General features: G+C 41.9%; 1 long non-coding RNA gene across 2 annotated transcripts in view; it reads left to right on the top strand.

Annotated features, from left to right (window-relative positions):
• The window catches only part of LOC118002875, a 48,768-nt gene extending 29,779 nt beyond the window's left edge, over positions 1 to 18,989 (top strand). For both annotated transcript variants that reach the window (XR_004677197.1, XR_004677196.1), the window contains one exon: positions 18,617 to 18,989. This is a non-coding gene — a long non-coding RNA (uncharacterized LOC118002875). The remainder of the gene's footprint in view (positions 1 to 18,616) is intronic.
• Positions 18,990 to 19,316: the final 327 nt, after the last annotated feature.

The raw sequence follows: 19,316 nt of genomic DNA, 5'->3' as shown, positions 1-19,316 counted from the left end.
TCCTTATGTAGAATTGGCTTACTTCTTGTTGGCTTTCCTTACTGTAAATACTTAGTTCCTAACTTTCTCTGGTCTGCTGGGTTATTGGCCATTCATCCTTCTGCTTTCCAGATTACAAAATTTTGTCTTTATCTCTCATTGGCTGTTGTCTATTCTCCTGTATTCTTTAGCCTTGGGGCTTCATGTCTTTTTATTTCTTTTATTTTGTTTAATAGGGTTGAGGATGAAGCAAAGATAAATGCTTATATTCTGAGCTCCTCATGTAGGTGGAAGCATCCTCTTTCCCTTTGATACAAAATTTTCCCTCTAATATGAAATTACAACTCTGTTTTCTTTGTCTTTGCGTAATCTTTGAGCGTTCTGATTATAACAAATACTAAAACTTCCTGTAGGGTCAGGTATTTGCTATGATGTTTCTAATGAAATCCACTGTTGGATGCTTTGTTCTCAGTAGCCCATGGAGGAAAGAGTGGGAACTAAAAGATAATCTCCCTCACATGTATGATCAGTTGATTTCTTTTTATTTTAAAAATAACTAGTAGAGGGGCGCCTGGGTGGCTCAGTCGTTAAGCGTCTGCCTTCGGCTCAGGTCATGATCCCAGGGTCCTGGGATCGAGTCCCGCATTGGGCTCCCTGCTCCACGGGAAGCCTGCTTCTCCCTCTGCCACTCCCCCTGCTTGTGTTCCCTCTCTTGCTGTGTCTCTCTCTGTCAAATAAATAAATAAAATCTAAAAAAAAAAAAATAACTAGTAGACTTTTAAAAGTAGTTTTAGGTTCTAAAAACCTTAGTGGAAAGATCAGTAGTTGTTGTTTTTTTTTTTTTTTTTTACAAAAGCACAAAGCTAATTCAGTGGGAAAAGGATATCCATTCAACAAATTGAACAAGTACTTTTGATACTTATATACAAAAAATAAACTTCCATGTCTACTTCACACAATATACAAATAGGAACTCAAATGGATCATAGACCTAACTATAAAATCTAACCCATAACATGTAAAGAAGAAAAGAGGTGAAAGCCTTTATGACTTGGGTTAGACAAAGATTTCTATTTGTATAAAGGATTGACCATTCCAAGTGTTAGTGAGACTACGGAGCAACTGGAACTCTCATACACTGCCGCTGGGAATGTAAAATGATACAAACATTTTGGAAAACAGTTAAATATGACCTACCCCATGATGCAGTCATTTCAGTCTAAGGTATTTACTCAAGAAAGAATGAAAGCATATGTCCATACATTGTACACAAATGTTCACAACAACTTTATTTGTAATAACCATAAGCATTGGCAGACAATCCAAATGTCCATCAACAAGTGAACAGATGAACTCTTGCATATCCAAGTAATGGAACATTACTAGTAATAAACAGAAGTTAACCGTTGTTACATGAGCAGTATGAATAAACCTGAAAAGAACTGTGCTGAGTTAAAGAAGCCAGCCTGCAAAGAGGACATATTATATGATTCCATTTGTATAAACTTCAAGAGTATGTAATCGGTAGTGATAGAAAGCTGATTAGTGGTTGCCTGAGAATGGGGTGGGGCAAGAGGAGGAAGGAGGGATTATAATGGGCAGGAGGAAACAAAAGAGATCCCCCCCAAATGGATGATGGCTGTGTTCACTATCTTGATTGTAGGTGATGGTTTCATCTGTGTATACCTATATTAAAACTTACCAAATGGTACACTTCAGATATGTGCAGTTTTTTAATGTCAGTTATACCTCAGTAAAACTGTCAAAAAAGGGCAACCTGGACATTTATGCCTTGAATGTCTTTTAGTGGTTTTAAGGGGAAAAAAAAAACAAACCCAAAGTTAAATGAGAAATTCTGTCTGTGAAGAGTTAAAAGTCATCATTAGAAAATGCTCCATTAACCTGAAGTGTTTCTTGCCTCTTCTCATTTGGAAATATAAAATGATGACTAAAACTACTTGGTATGCATGCCAAATTGAAGTTGATTAACCTCTGACCTTTACACATCATTTAATGAGGCAGCATGCATACTGGCACGAAGAAGACTCTGTCAAAATGCTGAGTTTGAGATGATTCCTTTTCTGGACCTCTTTGTTTTGCTCCCAGCCCACCTAATTTGACTCTTGTCATGCTCATGGGAGGCTGGGGGCTTTATGTGAATCCCAATCAGTCACAGTTGTTGGCAGAAACAGCCTGGTGGAGAATGATAGTGTCGTGGTTTTTCATGTATAAAAAGATGTATGTGATCAACAGAAAATAAAATTTCCTTTTGTCTCTGGTGAGTCCAACTTAGCAATTATTATGGTATTTGAAGGAAATGTCAGTGTAGTCATTTTGTTTAGATTATTTTGTATCTTGATGAGCTAAGAAAGGCGAGCGAATGCCGGGATAGATGGTGTATGACAGAGAGCCGACTGAATTTTCTGTGCTGTACACAAAGACTGAAAACAAATTGCCCACAGATTGAAATAATTTCCATGGGGTCACAAATGTCAACAACATCTTTCAGAATTGGTTTTCTTTTTAAAACTGAAAATTTCTTTCATGATGTTGTCCGGGTATGAAAACGAGCCTCGCATAAAACACGTTTAGAGCCTTCAGAGGATAACCGAGCTCTTGGCGATGTGGCATCCTTTTAGATTATTTATTTCTCTTGCCATTGTATCGTGATCATCCCTGTCGTCATTAAACATTTATTGATTGTCAGTGTGCAGGGGCAAACAAAACCCCACAGAAACTGAACATTTAAAACAATGTGAAAATTAAAGACTCCCTGTAGATAGTCTTAGTGAATCACATGACAGATCTGGGTATGATGAAACATTAATAATTCTCACATAAGCAATGAAAACTTCTTAAAAATCAGCTTTTAAAAGCAATATAGTACCCCAGTTAGTGGATGAGGACGATTATAGAATCTTCCCAACTCTATTATATAAAGTTGCCCCAGGAACTATTAAGGCTCTTCAAATGGAAGCAGTAATTTGGGCCTTAGTTTCACAGAAACTACTTGTTATCGGGAACAGGCCCTGATGTAAGATGATTTTCTTATTCATTCATACAGTTGAGATAAGAAACAAACTCGCAGAGGAAAAGTCCCATTCTGTCATCTATGTCACTTCTTTAGCAGGTATGCGTTCATTTTTGGCGTGCGTTCATTCAGTAATACTTACTAAGCGGCTACTATCTCGGAATACACACAGGTAATAAGCAGTTACTTTGGTAAGAATAGGATAGCACAGAGGTATGATCTAGGCATTATGAGAGGCACAGAGGAGGTGCCTAACTTCATGCTGGGGGTGGTAGGGGTGCTCAGAAAAGGCTTTCTGGAGGAAAGGATGTCTTAGCAAAGCTCTGAAAGATGAACAGGTGTTAACAAGGCAGAGGGACTAAGGAGGTAGCGGAAGGTCGAGGCAGAGGCCGGCACACGTGACCGCTCAGAGGGGAGAGAGCGCTTAGCACTTTTGTAAAACCAGAGGTCGTTCAGTCTGGCTGGGGAAAGAATGAATGGGGGAGGAGTGAGGCCTGTGTCTGGTGAGGTAAGCAAGGGCCAGAGGAGGGCCTAGCATACAAGATCAATGGGGAGTCACTGGGGAGTCATTGGCAGATTCACCTACTTAATTTCACTTTAGAAAGGACTTAATATTGTCCAGTGAGAAAAAAAAAATAGATTTGAAAGGAGATTATTACAAAATATAATGAAAATTTGTTAAATATGCGAATGGTAATAAACATGTTCTCATTTATTTGTCCCTTTCTAGTTATTTGTTTGGGGTCGTTTTCATTTTATTTTATTGTAATATGCCTTTTAAAATAGACTCATATTCATCTCTGAATGCATCTTTCAGAATTTAAAACCACAGCTAGTAGGCTACTTCCCCTGCAGGTAAGGAAACTAAGAAAAAAGTCTCCGTGGACCAAACACATTCATAGTGTTCTCCCAAGCACAGGCTCCATGAAAACCAACTAAAATGGGCATGGGAAGGACAGCAGAATTCTGTCATACTTCCTTATCCCGTGAGTTGGGTTTGTATTTTTATGACTTTAATTAGAAAAACTCAATGCAGTTAAGAAGTGGAAATTAGAGCTAGAAGTATCTATGTTTTGAGACCAAGTTTTTCTGTATGGTTATGCAGGAAGTATGTATGAAATAGTTAATTCATGGACCCAGCAAACATTTATGGGTGCAAACCTCGCACCAAGTACGGTGCCAGAAGTTTGAGCAAACCGGGCAGATGCAGCCCCTCACCCTCATGGAGCATACAGTAGGTCTGTGAGGAAGAGACATGTTGCCCAACTAATAAGTGGGATGTAGGATGGTAAAATGTTCTCATGGTCAGTACAAAACTTCCCAGTACCTGCAGCAATAGTGCGTGTTCAAGTCCAAGGTAGAGGAGGCTTATGTGGATACCTCTCTTTAGCCTCTAAAGGATCCCTGTGAATCCTATATATTTTTATGTTCACTGAGCTTCTGGTCCTTACTCAGTCATCAGCACTTTATTCCTTTTTTGATCTGGCTTCTTGTAGCATTCCCAATTTTTGAATTTTTTTTTTCCCCTGCAAGCTAAGAGTTTTGCTGTAAGAACCTCTCCATTGGAGTAGTAGGAGGGCTGACTCAAAAGTCAATTGATCACTATAGGATCAAGGAAGGGGCTGGAAGTTAGAGTTTAAATGGACCTTTTGTAGAGAAGTCAAGAAGCTTGGACATGGCCTGTGCACGCTGTGATTCCGGGTGGTGGTCAAGCCCCAGACTGTGTTAGTACAGTTTCGTTCCCTAGTTAAAAATGCCTTTCAATTGTTATTATTATTTTTGCTTTACAAAAGTCTGGTGGGTTGAAGCCCATAGCCTTGTTTAACTGATGAAAAACCTTGGATCTATGGAGATTAAATGGAATGATATGTCTGTGGTTCTTGTATTTTCCTTAAATCATGTCTTATTTGCCCATGCTAAGTCAGGGAATTGTTTTGATTGTAGCGTAGGCTTTTTAATTAAATGCATGGGTATGAAGCTGGGCCTATTGTGGGTTTACTATGCTAAGCCATGGGTAGACCTGTATCTTAAAAGCAATTTATGCATCTTTGATGGAAAGAGAATAATCTTAGGTGGCGAAATGTCACAGAGGTGACTTTTGTTTTAATTTCTTTGAGTTTGGTGGGTAATGAGATTTGTTTGAAGGTATATATAAATGTGGGAGAGCAAAGATGTAGCACTAGGGTGTTTTTCACGAATGTTTTCATTGTGTTTCCTTTTTCATTACTAGAAACAAAACAGTCTTCCATCTTAACCTCCCTCTAGCATGTTTCTGAGAAGTTTGTGCCCTTAGCTTCTGGAGCTCTGTGATTAAAAAAGTCATACCCAGCCAAAAGGCATGTGTGTTAGGTTATTTGATACATTACAAAGAAAAAAATATATATATTTCACTAAAGTTGGCTTCTGTAAGCTGCATGTCTGAACAGCTAGTCTTTTTCATAGAGAGAAAACTGTATTTCATATGGTTATGGACTAACAATTCAAATCCATTTGCTCACTCTTGTTGGTGCATGACTCATAGAAATGGATTTTTTTCCTTTAAGGCTGCACTGTGGGTATTCACAGTGAAGACAGTCTTAAATGCTTCTCAGACTTAATTAGTGGAACATTACAGACACACGGGAAATCCCCTTGCGGTAGGGTTCTCTATTATGCTGCCGTGCCTGATGTGCTTTAAGCATGGTTTCTCCACTTTAGAGAGAAACTGATGGATGGATAAGGTGGCTCTGGGAATTAGTAGAAACCTCTTAACATTTACATAGAGATATAGGCACAGTATAACTAATGGGTCCTGTTTGATTTAACAATATTGTCACTTTTGTTTCCTAGTTTGCAAAACCCCAAAAAAGTGATTTAGCAGACAGAGCCTAGGCATAAGGATAAATCCTTCCCATCTGACGGTATCATAGTTACAGAGTATGTAATAATCCTATGTGACTCGTCTATGCCAAAGCTCAGGTATCATCTCAGAAATTATGATTTCAGAAATACCAGTACAATCAGTGGCTTATTGTATTATGGTATCAGGCAGTAGCGCTGTGGAAAATAGTTCTGCATTTCTGGCTTTCTTGTTGAAAAGAGCTGAGTTTAAGGCCTGGACCTACCACCTACTGGCTACGAGATCCTGGACAATTTTTTTTTCTTTGACCTCTCTCAACCTGTGTTCCTCGTCTGTCACATGGGAATAACAAGAGTACTCATCTGAGAAGGCAGTTGTGAGGATTCAGTGGGAGAGTGTAGGCAAAGCACTTAGAGTAGGTCTTGGCACAGAGGCAGTCCTAACATTTGTGATTATGCTTTTGTCAACCTTTTATGTGCCCAACTGGGCCCTGAGCAAAGAGGACCTTCTTTGTAAATTTGCTGTGGTGTTCTTTTTTTTTTTTTTTTTTAAGACTTTATTTATTCATGAGAGAGAGAAAGAGAGAGCAGGAGGAGGAGCAGAGGGAGAGGGACAAGCTGACTCTGAGCTGAGTGCTGAGCCCAGCACAGGGCTTGATCTCAGGACCCTGAGATCATGACCTGAACGGAAACCAAGAGTTGGATGCTTAACTGACTGAGCTACCCAGGTGTCCTGTGGTGTACTTTTCAATTAGGAATTTGTCTGCCTGAAGATAAACGCCAGGGCAGATATTAACCCATGTTCTCAGAGTAAAAGGGACCTTAGTAGCAGCGGGGATGGGATGGAGAATGCCTTGGCCAGTGGTCAGAAAATATGGCTGCTGGTCTAGGGTTTGGACTAACTGTGAGACTTTAGACTCTTGAGACTTAGTTCCTTACCTGTCCAGTGCTGGGTACACAGGGACTTAAACCTATTTGTTGTCTAGATTAAGGAATAATCTGTAAAACAAAGTGATTGGATGGAACATTCCAATCCAGATCCTCTTTCAGGGCTCCCATTCCTACTGGAGAAAGCTCCTCGATGACTGGACATTTGTCCTAACGCTGCCACATGGAGCTTTCTGTGGGGGCACTTCTGTGATGCCATAGGCACCAGCTTGGGGTGGCGATGTGCTCATGGGAATGGCAGTGGCTTAAGAAAATAACTGCAGAGGGATAAAGAGATGGTTTTGTCAGAAGATGCTAAAAAAGAATTGCCAAAGCAGTGGCTTGTTATAGTTTCTTATTCTCTTCAGCGAGGAAGAGGTTCTTTCAAGCTCTACCTTATGTGTTGACTTTAATCTTTTGGTAGTTCTTTTCTTTTTCTCTTCAATATTGCCCTTGATGTTATAACCCAGTTTCATGAAAGATTTTCAACGAGGGCAAGTGTGGAGGGAGGGGGACAACAAAATGACTTAACCTCATCATGGACTCTTAGGCATGGTTCTGAGTCCTTAATATTTTCAGGGATGATTAGATCACTTTCTACTCTTTTAGGGTTGGGCATAAAGGCAACTCATGAGAAGTTGCACTTGCCCTTGTGTCCAGTGTAATTTGAGATGTGTTTCTTCCATGTCCATCATACCAGGGTGTGTGAGTTTGCCAGGATCATCTATAGAAACTGAGCTGCCTGTTCTTTCAGTCTGGGGTGAGCATCAGCAAGAATGGTTCACTCAACAAAGTAGGGCTTGAGAGAGAGGAAAAAAAGAACTAGAATGGTGAGAAATGAGCTTTAGGCTGGTTCTGTTGAGGTCAGGAAATAAAGTTGTGGAGATATACATCATATACATGTGATATATGTATGACTTCTAAAGAAAGACTTACTATGTATCAGGTACTATAGAAGCCCTTTAAATAAGTCACCTCACTTAATTTTCAAAATACCCCATGAGGTAGATGCTGTATTTATCCTCATCTTATAGATAAAGAAACTGAGAGACAGAGAGATTAAGTAATTTGCTCAAGGTCACACAGCAAGTAGTGAAACTGGGATTTAAACTCAGAGCGTCTTGCTCCAGAGCCTACACCGGCATGTAGTATAGCTTTAGTACCGATAAAACTTACTATATATATATGTCATACTCTGGTTGCCCTCAACTCAGGCAACATGGGGCCAAGCTTTGCAGGGGTCCTGCATCTTGCACAATGCCCCAGTTATGCAGGAATATAGGGACTGTCACTGGAGCCAGATTAGACCCAGCAAGGGCAAAGCACTCTTACAGCTACTTCTGAATTTGGAGTGCCCTGCATTGATACCCTACATTTCTGTTAGGAGCATACTTGCCTTCCTAGGGTCACACTACAGTGGAAATGTAACATCACCTTCCTCTGCCATTTAACTCCAGTGTAGGCAGAAGGTCCACCGACATTCCAATCACTGTCTTGATTTTGATGAGAATTCCGTACTCGAATATATCTGCTCTTTGTTCTCAGTCCCCCTTAGAAAAATACCATAATCAATAAAAATAATGCCTGTGCCCTCACTCTAGTTTGCATCCAGGTACGGCCGTGTGATTGATGTTTGCCTGTGGAATGTGAGCAGATAGGGGCCACTTCTGAATCTGGGTCTCAAGACACTGGACATGCTTCTACATGTCCTCTTTCCCTTCTTCTTCTTCCTTCTTCCTAATTCCTTCCTCCTCCTCCTCCTTTTTTTTTTTAAGTAAGCTCCACACCCGCATGAAGCCCAACGCGGGGCTTGAACTCACAACCCTGAGATCAAGACCTGAAATGAGATCAAGAGCCAGATGCTTAACTGACTGACCTACCCACGCAGGCACCCCTTTTTAAAAAAAAATTTTTAAAGTAGGCTCCATGCCCAACATGGGGCTCGAACTCATGACCCTGAGATCAAGAGTCTGCTCTTCTGACTGAGCCAGCCAGGCGCCCCTCTTTCCCTTCTTAAGAACTGGAAAACAGAGATGCCCGTGACCCCAATTTCATCAAACAGGCATGGACAGTGCCCTACACTCTTCTTACTCAGAGCATGGGTCCACAGCCTGGCAGCCTGACATCATATGGGAACTTGTTAGAAATGCAGAATCTCAGGCCCTCCTCTGACCCCCGATTAGAATCTGCATTTTTAACCTCCCTCATCGGAACCTCCATTCAGAGTCACATGTGGGAAATTTGTTTGGAAGTTGCCATAACCAGAGTTGGCTGCCAACAGTTCTCTGTATTCTGTGCCAGACGGCCTGCAAAGATGGGGACTTGCCCCAGGGGATTCAGTTGCTGGCCACCTACTTTGGTTGGGGATACTCAGGCCCCCGGGAGGCTGCCATTGTATAATCATCTCCACGTTAGGCAGCTTTGCTGGCCAGATCATTGGGCCAGCTGGTGGCTTCTCTTTGGCAGCTGTTTTAAGAAAAGGATTTCTTTCACAGAGACAATGGATTTTTTCATCCATGTTTGAGTGGATTTGTGATCTCTCTTCCAGTGCGGAATTGTTTGTCCATTAAAAAAAAAAAAAAAAAAGTGAACAAGGACACTTAATTCTCAGTCTCTCTGTAACTTCTGACTCTTAAGTCTGTAAGGTAAAAGGACTCTGCTTTGTACTTGCTGGACATAACCATTTCTGAATCATTTTTTATGTTGGTACATCATGTTGTATATAGGCAGGGGATGATTTTGGAAGCATTAGTTAAGGTTTTCACAAGTCACATAAGGAAAGATTTATACCAGCATAAAATAGTATTATTAGGCATTATGCATAATAATTATGCATTGTACAATTACTAGACATTTATTTAATCATGTATTGTTTTTGACATGAATACATTGAATAATTTTATATAAACTCTTGGTCTTGGGGAGCCTGGGTGGCTCAGTTGGTTAAGTGTCTGCGTTTGGCTCAGGTCATAATCCTGGGGTCCTGGGATTGAGCCCTGAGTCAGGCTCCTGGCTGGGCAGGGAGTCTGCTTCTCCCTCTCCCCTGCTTTTGCTCTCTCTTGCTCTCTCTCAAATAAATAAAATCTTTAAAAATAAACAAATGAGTAAATTCTTAGTCTTTTTCTTAACTCTGAGAACTAAATAATTAGGTCCTCTTGGGAGAATGACCGAGTTCTGAATGCTGTTTCTTTCTTTTTCTCTTTTTTTTTTAAGATTTATTTATTTATGTAAGAGAGACAGTGGGTGGGTAAGCGGTGGGGGCGGGAGGGCAGAGGGAGAGGGAGAGAATCTCAAGCAGACTCTCTGCTGAGCGAGGAGCCTGACTAGGGGGCTCAATCCCACGACCTGAGCCAAAATCAAGAGTCAGATGCTTAACGGAGTGAGCCACCCAGGTGCCCCTGAATGCTATTTTTTTCTTTCTTTCTTTCTTTCTTTTTTTAAAGATACTATTTATTTATTTGTCAGAGAGACAGAGAGAGAGAGAGCACAAACGGGGAGTGGCAGGGAGAGGGAGAAGCAGGCTCCCTGCTGAGCAAGGAGCCTGATGTGGGACTTGATCCCAGGACCCTGGGATCATGACCTGAGCCGAAGGCAGATGCCTAACCAACTGAGCCACCCAGGCATCCCATGAATGCTGTTTCTTTTTAACAGAAAAGCGAAACTCAATTATTTAATGGTTTGCAAAAAACAGAAAGAAACAAATTAAAATTTGGTTAAAGAAACACATTAAAATAAATTACTAATAGAATAATCCACACAACACAGACTTTTAGAACTTTCTCTGTGGTGACTTCTGCATTTGTGACAAAATCCCATTGTGCTATCGTGTTTTCTGTTTGCCAGTGTCATGGACAAAGCGGATGCTTTTCATAAGTGACACTCGAGTAAAGGAATGATGATGTCTAAATCCACGGCTTTAGTTTTTGCATGTATTTCTGGCTAGATAGTACATTTGTTTTGTTTATGAAAACTTAAATTTATTTTTTAGTTGTAGGCAAACATATCCCAAAATAACCAAGTCTGAAAAAAGTGTTCATAGATGTTGTGAAATGGAAAAAGTGATTTATAATATATGTAGTATGATTTCCAAACTTATAAAACAAAGAAATATATTCCTATACAAATACACAGAAATATATTGTCATGTATGTAGATGTGTAAAAAAAATAATTGGAAGATAGGCTGAGATTTAATTTCATATTTTGTAGATTCTTACTTGCATTTACTGTCTTCCTGGATTGAGGTACTTCTCGTGTATGTGGGCAGATGGGAGTAGGTCCTCAGAAATAAAGGACGTGATGCTTCTCAGATGAGGGTGGGGACTGAGGTCTCACGACAAAGTTGAGGTGTTAAGAGATACCACATTATTTTTCAGAGAAGATAAAAAGGTGCAAAATTAGAAGCCTGAAATAACTAAACCCTATTTTTTCCTAAAAATAAAAAAAAATGCTGTACATTCATTTATTCCCAATTGTTATATTGTCACCACTATATATTTGAGGTTTGGATAAAATTTACTTAATCAAAAAAAATATTACAAGCAAAGGAAATTTCCAAGCAATGAATACCAACAATTTGTTAACCTGTGGAAAATGAGCTTGATTTAAGTCAAACAAATCCCATTCACCGTCTTAACAGGTATTCTAATGAGAAGGTGGTTTAAGAGAGAAAAATAGAGAAAGGCCAACGAAGAAATACAGCATAGATTGCTACTGTGTGTCTGGGGCTTATCTTACAGCCCATCACAAATGTGCATGTTTAGGGCTGTGTTAAATTGTTACAGAAGAGACGCCAAGTGCTGAGCAGATTCATAAATATAATAACAGATTATTATAGCAAAGACATTTTATTGCAGCCCAAGAGCCAATGTTGTCTGATTTATGAAGACCTAAAACACACCTACAATTTAAAGTAGGCCCCCGGGGCAAGCTCTTGGTGAGTCATCAAGCCAAAGGCAATTATTGGCAGAATTAAATTCTGGCTAATTTCCTTAGTGCCGGTGTGTCCAGTGCTCTCATTAACTGCACTAGTTACCGATGGAAACGACATCGTCTTTCAGTGCAGGGCACTTGGCTGAAGTGGGGCCAGCCTCCTGCGAAGTGCCTGCAAGATTGGTTTGGAGTATTCTGAAGTGGTTTGGGGGTCCCCAGAGACTCATAGGCATGGTATAGTGACTCCTGTCGGGGCTTCCTTGGCCTCAGTGGAAAGTTCTGAAGTGAGACTGTGCTAATGCCAGGCTCGGTTGCTAAGACAGCTTGTGTGTATTATTATGTGGGAAGAGGAGATTCAGCAACACAACTCACCTCCCCTCGCGGGGAGAAGGATGTGAAAGGGAGGGCAGGGACCCAGAGGAGAGAGATGAAGTAACGGAAGGACAAAGGCTGGAGATGAGTCTGGGAAAGCCTCCAGGCACAGTCACTTCCAGGGCAGAAGAAGCTGCAGTCGAGGATAATTGCAAGCCAGAGAGCATGCAGTGTATTGAGTTCAGGTTCTTAGGAGGGTGTCAAGAAGTGAAAGGAATGGGAGCTGAGACAAAGATGCCAAGGTTTGCTGCAGCAAGCGGGGGGAGAGGGGACACTCGGTGGAACAGGGTGGGGGACAATCAAAAATGCCTTTGCATTTATGGGGTGAGTGTTTACCCGCACAGCACAGGCTTTTAGAACTTTCTCTGTGACGACTTCTGCATTTGTGACAAAATCCCATTGTGCTGTCGTGTTTTCTGTTTGCCAGTGTCATGGACAAAGCAGGATGCTTTTCATAAGTGACACTCGAGTAGAGGAATGATGATGTCTAACTTCGGTCTCTAAATGGCTAAGAGCTTAATGCCATGGGACAGGGTGGAGAGCCAGGATGCAGGAAGATTGGACTTGAGCCAGACTGGAGAACGTGGCTGTCACAGAGATGTGGGCATCGCACTTGTGGTAAAAGACATGGCAGAAATACGTCAGATTGATTCCGGAGTACTTCACCTTTTCCTTGCAGCAAGGGGAGACTAGTTTGTGTATCACTTCAGGCATAGGTGTGATGTTATCAGGGATGTGGGGAACTCTGAGATGAAGAAGGTGCAGGGCGAACTGAGACCAGGGGTGTCATTGGAGCCGACAAAAGAGTGTAATTAGAATCCTGAGAGCACCACCAGAGAGTCGCAAGCATAAAGAGGAGAAAGAAAGGAAGAGTCAAAGATTCTCCTAAGGATTGTAGTACAGCTCTAGGAAATTGAACAAGTTAAAGGAGATTTATCAGCAAATATCTGGAGGAAGCAACTAGAATAATTTGCTTCATATGCTTAAGAAAAACAGCTGCAGAAAATCAATAAGGGGACTAGCAAGGAATCAGGATGGAATAGGGAGGCATTTTTCACAGGATCCTCCAAGCCCAGGAGGCATCACAGAAAGCTATTACATCTATTATGACAGACTCCGTGTTTTAGGATAAGAAATTCCACCTTTAGTGATTATGGTGTATAGTGAGCTACGGGCAGCAGGTTGGTGAAATTTCAGTGACTGCCTACTGTTTATGTATTTGCCTATGCTCTGTGGTTAAAGAGAAGGGGCTCACTCATATTCTCACTCGCTTTATGACGCTCTCATCTCTGTAATTCTTTGTGTGTTAAAATGGCATACTTTGGGCGAAGTATTATGAGAACTCTTTCAGCAGTGTCTAATTTGAAGACTTAAAAAAGGTGATTTTCGGGCGCCTGGGTGGCTCAGTCGCTCAGGTTAAGCGACTGCCTTCGGCTCAGCTCATGATCCCGGAGTTCTGGGATCGAGTCCCGCATCGGGCTCCCTGCTCGGCAGGGAATCTGCTTCTCCCTCTGACCCTCCCCCTCTCATGCTCTCTGTCTCTCATTCTCTCTCTCGCAAATAAATAAATAAAATCTTAAAAAAAAAGTGATTTTCTAAGAGGAGTTAGATTATTTTATATATATTTTTTAGATATTATATTTAGTGATCATATTTTATGCATATTTATTTGTGTTATGAAAGCTACTGTAAAGTTATTAATATCTCTCACTTTCTAGTTTCTACAGCTATAGGGCAATACTGACATCTTATTTTTAGGGTATACTTTTAAAGGTGACATTTGAAAATTGTGTTAATCTTTTCATTATTGGATCGACTTTCCAATACAAGAGAAAAAGCATACTGGAGTATCTGGTTTTCATTTTTGCTTCCAGTATCTGAATTCCTTTCCTATGTTAGGGTTTCTGAAAGTTGACAATCACTGATGCTTAATTTCCCCGCTTTCCACGAAGCTGTGATCTAGAAATGTGACCAAGACTAGGCCAATCAGATGCATGTGCCCTGGACTTGGAATTGGCAATGAGTAACAGAGAAGCAGGGAAAGCTGGGAGTTCTTTTGCCCCCAGGAAGAGTGACAGCAACAGCCACTTGCTGGGGGCAGTGGGCTCAGCAGTGTCAAGGGTGGTGTAAGCTGGAGCGTTGACTGCTTGGCAGGGTGTCATGGGTGGGGTCTGTGGTATGACTTTATTTAGCAGTGGTTCTGGCTGTATGGTCTTCCTTGCTCCTGCTCATTCTCTGATCTTGGTCTTCTAGTTTTCCCTGTGCCTTTGTGAGCTAAACAAATTTCCTCCAATAAATCTCATTTTTTCCTAAATCAGCCAGTCAGTATCTGACTTACTATTACATTTTATGTTTGGTAGGTTTACCACACCGAATTGAGAGGAACCCAGGTTTTTTTCTTTCAGTCTTTTGACTAGATAATAAGGTGACCAACAGTCCTGATTTGCCAAGGACTGAGGGGATTCGGGGACACAGGACTTGAGGGCAAGTCCCTGTGTTGATTGGTCAACCCTACTAAGTAGATTATGTGGCCTCAGACATGTTTCAAACCTCTGTTTCTTCATCTGGAACCTGTTATTATGAAGGTCAAATCAGACAGTTAAAATGAAAGCACTGTGTGACACGTGAGGGACCATACAAAAAAAGCAAGGTGGCATTATTATTGAGCGGTTCTAGATAAGCATCCCCAGTGTGACTCTTTAGCCAGCGTCAGTGTATTTCTAGGACCATTTGCATGAGCATAACCTGTTAAAATGTAACCTCAATGTTAAAATGCTTCTTAAAAGTGCAGATTTCTGGGCTCCATTCCCAAATTACTTAGCAAAAATTTCTGGGCACGCGTCTCAAGAATCTGAGTTTTAAAAAGTTTTCAGTTGATTCTAATCCACACTAAGATTTGAAGATCCCCACCTTAAGCGGTGAAAGAAGAGGGGGTAGAATACCGTTTCCCCTTATTACTGCCCCTGAGTCTGCCCTGAGTTCTCTGTTCTGAAGACCACAGTTTACATTCTTGCCGAGCAAAGTGTGGGCTGGAGACCAGCAGCATTGGCATCACCCGGACCACCTGTTAGAAACAGAGACTCTGGGGCCCTATCCTGCACCTCCGGAATCAGAATCTGCAGCTTAACAAGATCTCCAGCTGATGTACATGCATATTAGAACCTGTGAAGCACTGCTCTGTATTAAGTTAATATCAAACAGAAGGGGAAGGATTTACCTGTCAGGTGTAAGGGTTAGGCCAATAACTAACTCTGCCTTCTTCCCCATGCTCTCAACCAATGGGGAGTGAGACCCAGGAATCAGATCAAGGTGGATCAGAATGCCAACCTGTTTACTGAGAAAAGCTGTGTTGGAAGACATGACTTAGGTGGAGTCAAGTATGCTTGTTAACCCTTTCCTGAATTGAGCGTAACCTCCCGAATATCAGGCCTCCCTGGCAGCTCTGCCTCACTAAACTCCCACGTGGCCTGGGCACTAGAGCGCAACATACCCTCCCTACAGACAGACAGAGAAGGGTTGACGAAGGCTGAGAAGCTGGGAAGGGCTAAGGCACGGCTGCCAGGTTTCTGCTTCCCACGGTGAGGGGAGCTGACCGGATTTACTCCTTGCGATGAGGGAGGGACATCAGGAGTCCTGTCTAGGCAAGCCACTCCACCTGCTTTTCCGTCGAACATCAGGATGCAAGAAGACAATGCAAGAGCCTTCAGAGACTTGGGAGACCACGGATCACTTTGGGCAGCCAGCCCAGGTGGCCTCAGAGTCACTTTGACACATGGTCTGCGATGACATCTTGTGGAGTCTGGGTAGGCAGCCCCTCTCTCCTACCCAGCTGCCTCTTTCTTCTGTCTTCCTAATACATGCTGGTTCCACAGCTGCCAAGGGCGGGGAACCCATGGAAACCCAGCTGGTGGCTACATCTGTAGATGAACCTCTGGAGGCAGGAGCCATTTAGCAAGTTGTAGATTTTTGAGGCGAGAGGGCTGCATTTCACCCCTTGCTAAGATCAGGTCACCTTGAAATCTTCCTTTCGGCCCTGAGGAAGCTGCTTTTTTCCCCACGCATAGGCTTCTCACCTCCATTACATGAAAATGACTCTGAATTCAGACTGATTGCCTTATGCCTAATAGTGTGTTAGTGATATGCAAAACCAGGCATTGAACTCCAGTGTGTCTAGCATCATCTAACCGTTTAATTGGCCATAATGATTTTATTATCTGGGTTCTAAAATGGGACAATCGGCAATTTTTTCAAAGTGCTTCCAGGTTGATTACATATGTAAAAGGGGAGGAGGTATGTAATATCTATATGCCCGGGTAACTGCTTTTTCAAATTACATTCATTCCTCTTTATTTTATTTGAAAGTGTAGGGAGTTCAATATAGTTCAAGGAAAGCATTGTGGTAAACAGCCAGCTTAAATGTGAGCAGTGTAAAGAGCAGCAGCTTGCAGAAATATTGCTATAGATACTAAGACCGTATCCTGCCTCGATACAGACCACACATAATTGAATCATGTTCAATAGAAGGCCATTACAAAACCGAACTTATTTGCAATGCTAATGTGGGGAAGACAGCTGTCACGGGGAATTAAATATGATCATTCAGAGCTTGAATAAATGAGGTGTCCATTATCTTCTGGCTGTGTTGCAGGCTGCTTGAAGAACACAAATAAATGATCCTGTTGCAGTAACCAGCCCATGGTTTTGTTTTTTAGTCATAGAAATATGAGAGCGATGGAGGTGGGGGTGGGAAGATAGGGACACAGAAAAGCCTGGCAGATAAAAAAGGCAAGTGGGCAGAGTTTTATTTTCCCCTTACCCCTCAGAAACCATGGATGCAAGGACATAATCAGAATTCTATTTTTGATGCCTGAAATAGATTTTAATTCTATTAAAGTTCTTTTTCAAGATTCATCCCTTCTCCCTAAGACTCAAATCATAGCCAACTCACAAAGGGTAGAGTCGGGTGTAAACAAAGCTAATCCTTTGTCCCTTCCCCAAGGCCTTCCTTCTCATCCAAATGGATAATAAAGATAACAGAGAACTTCTTTATGGATAATCAATCTGCCAATGAGCATAAAAGATACTTGGATCAGTGCTAGTTTTAAAAATGCCATTAATTATGCAATTAACAGAAAGGGAGGTTTTTCTTTGGTTGGCTCTAAGCAACCTATCTGTAAATTTATTTTCTTACATTAATAACGTGGAGATACTAAGCCCTCATCTCTTAGACACAAAATAGTGAGAAACAATCTTTTAAATATCTAATACAGGTAATTCCAGAACAGGTGGTCTTAGTCTGAAATTATATGACACTGTGGTTGAGGGAGAAAACCCAGCCTCCAGTGAAGAGTGGCTGGTAAGACTGGCTAGAGCTTCCTTATGAAAGACATCTAACTGGTGCAAAATGACTCCTCGAAAGTAAACACGGTCTGCAAAAACGTCTCGTGTTCTTCTCTAAACTATCAGCAAAGTTAGCAGTCTTCAGAAAAAAAAAAAAGGTAACTGGATTATGTTTGCATCTGTTTTTGTATATCCTAAGGAACTTAACATTGGACATTTTGTGTATTGTGGGGTATGAATTTAGGCAGCATATAAATTCAATTCAAGAAGGTTTTATATTTGTAGCTTCTAAGGACTGAGTGCCTTAGTGCTGCTGGTCTCTTAATTCTAACAGTTTGGTTTCAGGCTTTGTATAATATTTTAGAAATGGAATATGGGGGCGCCTGGGTGGCTCAGCTGGTTAAGCGACTGCCTTCAGCTCAGGTCATGATCCTGGAGTCCTGGGATCGAGTCCCGCATCGGGCTCCCTGCTCGGCAGGGAGTCTGCTTCTCCCTCTGACCCTCCCCCTCTCAGGTGCTCTGAATCATTCTCTCTCTCTCAAATAAAATAAATAAAATCTTTAAAAAAAAAAAAAGAAAAGAAATGGAATATGAATACTAACTAGAATTCCAAGAGCTCCCAGTGTGGCAGAGCTGTAAATAAAGATTATTCCTCCAAATTCACAATATCGTTTCTTTCCTATCAAGGCTTATATATTTTTGGGGTGGTTAAAAATCTATTCCTTTTGGGGTGCCTGGGTGGCTCAGTCGGTTAAGCATCTGCCTTCTGCTCAGGTCACAATCCCGGGGTCCTGGAATCGAACCCCTGCGTCGGGTTCCCTGCTCAGCGGAGAGTCTGCTTCTCCCTCTCCCTCTGCCCCTCCCCTCCACTCATGTTCTCTCTCTCTCAAATGAATAAATAAAATCTTTTTAAAAATCTATTCCTTTTGAGAGAAGACTGTTAGTGGGTTATTTATTGTGATGGGAAGAGGAAAAGAACATTGGCCTTAAGGTTCTAAAAGAATTCTCTCTAGGGGCGCATGGGTGGCTTAGTCAGTTGAGCGTTCGACTCTTGATCTCTGCTCAGGTCTCAGGGTCCTGGGATCGAGGCCTGCGTCTGGCTCCAAGCTGGGCATGGAGCCTGCTTGGGATTCTCTCTCTCCCACTCTTTCTGCTCCTCCACCATGTGTGCACTCTCTCTCTAAATAAAAAATAAAAGACTTCTCTCTAGAACCTTGGCTTGGAAAGAACTTTAAGAAGTCATGACATCTTGGAGACCGAGGAGGAGGAGCCCAGCAGCCACAGCACGAGGCAAGTGAGGAGAGAAGATGCTGGAGCAGCCGCACCGGCTCCCAGCAGGGAAATGGTCCAGGAGTGCCGGGCGTGAGCTTCCCCTCTCGTCAAGCCTGAGACTGCGGTTGTCATTGATCAATTGAAGAAGCAGGACCCGAAATTACAGACATTAGCAATGATGTGTGAAGTGATGCCCACGATTAACGAGGACACCCCAATGAGCCAAAGGGGGTCCCAAAGCAGTGGCTCGGACTCAGACTCCCATTTTGAGCAGCTGATGGTGAATATGCTAGATGAAAGGGACCGTCTTCTAGACACCCTTCGGGAGACCCAAGAAAGCCTTTCACTTGCCCAGCAAAGACTGCAGGATGTCATCTATGACCGAGATTTGCTCCAGCGACAGCTCAATTCAGCCCTGCCACAGATGATACAACCGAGGCACAGAGAGGTTAAGTAACTTGTTCAACACCACACAGTTGATCTACTAATTTCCCCCAAATGTGACAGGATGTCTTCCTTGGGCCTTGAATTTGGACACATTTCTCCCAAAATGAAAATTTTAAATACTTTTTTGCCTCCCAAGAAGTGAGATCCTTGATACTGGAACTTGGGATAGGTGCTATGGG

The sequence above is a fragment of the Mirounga leonina genome, unplaced genomic scaffold (genome assembly GCF_011800145.1).
Source record: "Mirounga leonina isolate KUSES-001 unplaced genomic scaffold, KU_Mleo_1.0 Mir_84, whole genome shotgun sequence".
Classification (NCBI taxonomy): Eukaryota; Metazoa; Chordata; class Mammalia; order Carnivora; family Phocidae; genus Mirounga; species Mirounga leonina.
The sequence above is the reverse complement of the archived record's forward strand: the minus strand, read 5'-3'. Positions and strand labels throughout refer to the sequence as shown.